The sequence below is a fragment of the Patiria miniata genome, unplaced genomic scaffold (assembly GCF_015706575.1).
Source record: "Patiria miniata isolate m_02_andy unplaced genomic scaffold, ASM1570657v1 HiC_scaffold_13, whole genome shotgun sequence".
In the NCBI taxonomy this organism is placed as follows: domain Eukaryota; kingdom Metazoa; phylum Echinodermata; class Asteroidea; order Valvatida; family Asterinidae; genus Patiria; species Patiria miniata.
Window position 1 is genome coordinate 16,048,597 of NW_024037051.1, and position 2,500 is coordinate 16,051,096.

Genomic DNA, 2,500 nt, shown 5'->3' on the forward strand with positions numbered 1-2,500 from the left:
CTTGGGGACCGAGCGTTAACCCGAGCATTAACCCGAGCGTTACTCCGAGCATAACAGTCGGGACCGGAGAGCGCGGATCGGCCCCCCGAGAGTCCCCCGTGGGCCTTGCGGACAGGCACGGTGGGATAGGGCCGCCCGGACTTCTGGAGGACAAGTCCGAACATGCAGGCGGGACCGGAAATTGCGGACCGGCCCCCCGAGAGTCCCCCGTGGGCCTTGCGGACAGGCACGGTGGGGTATGGCCCCTCGGACTTCTGGAGCACAAGTCCGACCATGCAGGCGGGACCGGAGATTGCGGACCGGCCCCCCGAGAGTCCCCCGTGGGCCTTGCGGACAGGCACGGTGGGATAGGGCCGCCCGGACTTCTGGAGGACAAGTCCGAACATGCAGTCAGGACCGGAGATTGCGGACCGGCCCCCCGAGAGTCCCCCGTGGGCCTTGCGGACAGGCACGGTGGGGTATGGCCCCTCGGACTTCTGGAGCACAAGTCCGACCATGCAGGCGGGACCGGAGATTGCGGACCGGCCCCCCGAGAGTCCCCCGTGGGCCTTGCGGACAGGCACGGTGGGATAGGGCCGCCCGGACTTCTGGAGGACAAGTCCGAACATGCAGGCAGGACCGGAGATCGCGGACCGGCCCCCCGAGAGTCCCCCGTGGGCCTTGCGGACAGGCACGGTGGGGTATGGCCCCTCGGACTTCTGGAGCACAAGTCCGAAGATGCAGGCGCGACCGGAGATTGCGGACCGGCCCCCCGGAAGTCCCCCACGGGCCTTTCGGGCCAGGCACGGTGTTTAGGTCTTCTCGGACTTCTGGAGGAAAAGTCCGAAGCGGAAAAATTCACCGGACGGGGCCGAGCCTTCCAGTGGGTCTTTTGGGCGCTTCGGACGGCCCGCACAAGTCGCCCCCAAAACGCGACATTTGTACGGATTGGGTCGAGTCCGAGAACGGGCGCCGGAGTCCCCGTCGTGGGCAAATCGCGCTGTTTGGCCCACGCGACCAACTCGCCCCAAACTCGACAGCCGATTTAAGGAATTTTTTCTACACAACCCTATGGGAGAGCCCCAAAGAGAGGCAATCGCCATGGTGTGCCTATATATAAGGGGGTGGTGGTCCAGAGCTGTGCACAAAACATATGGAGCGGGCCACCACATGGGCAATCCCCTGTGTCCGACCCACGAGAGGAACTAGACGGGCTCGGTAAGGTGGGTCGGGCCGGACTTTTTGCAGGAGAAGTCCAGAGTGTGCAGGGCGTGGCGGGCCGGCCCCCGAGAGTCCCCGGTGGGCCAGGCGGCGGGGCACGGTGGGTCGGGTACCCCTCGGACTTTTTGGCAGGCAAGTCCGAAGCGCTTGAGGCGGGGCCGGGCGTGGCGGGCCGGCCCCCGAGAGAGTCCCCCGTGGGCCTTGCGGCGAGGCACGGTGGGTCGGGTCCCCTCGGACTTTTTTGCAGGCAAGTCCGAAGCGTTTGAGGCGGGGCCGGGCGTGGCGGGCCGGCCCCCGAGAGTCCCCCGGTGGGCCAGGCGGCGGGGCACGGTGGGTCGGGTCCCCTCGGACTTTTTTGCAGGCAAGTCCGAAGCGTTTGAGGCGGGGCCGGGCGTGGCGGGCCGGCCCCCGTGAGTCCCCCGGTGGGCCAGGCGGCGTGGCACGGTGGGTCGGGTCCCCTCGGACTTTTTTGCAGGCAAGTCCGACGCCTCTGAGGCGGGGCCGGGCGTGGCGGGCCGGCCCCCGAGAGTCCCCCGTGGTCCTTGCGGCGAGGCACGGTGGGTCGGGTCCCCTCGGACTTTTTGCGAGGCAAGTCCGAAGCGTTTGAGGCGGGGCCGGGCGTGGCGGGCCGGCCCCCGAGAGTCCCCCGTGGGCCTTGCGGCGGGGCACGGTGGGTCGGGACCCTCGGACTTTTTTTTTTCGGGAGAAAATTTGGAACGGACGGAGAACCGAGGGGGCCCCGCGGCGGCCCCCGGGCGGAGAGCGTCGGCCGCTCCCCTCCCTCTTGTCGTGCAGTTCGGGCCTTCGGTCCGGCCAGCACTCGGATTGGCCCGGCACGGTGCGATGGGAGCGCCGGGGCCGGCCCGCCCGCGTGGGGCGGGTCCGCCCCGACATCCCGCCGGGTCCCGGAACCCATGGCAATCAGACGGCCCGCGCGGGCGGACGAGAGTCGGGGAGCCCAGGCCCCCTCGCACCTCGACCGCCGGGCGGGACCCCCGATCACGCCCGCCGCACTCCCGCGGCGGGCGGCAGCAGGCGGGGCGCCGAGCCGCAGCCCCGGCGGCGGAACGGGCGGCGGGCAGCAGCCCGCCGGGCGGCGGACCGAGGCGGGCCCCCTCCCCGGGGGGACCCGGCGGACCGCGGGATTGAAACGAGGGGAGTCGGAGGGCAAAGGGCGCCGGGCGGGCAAGAGCGGGCCCGCCCGGGACGGCCCCGGAAGACAGAGAGAGAGCCGAACGGCCCGTGCGGAGGCTCGAGAGAGAGAATGACACCGGCGCCGCGGCCCAGGCCGCCGCGGCGC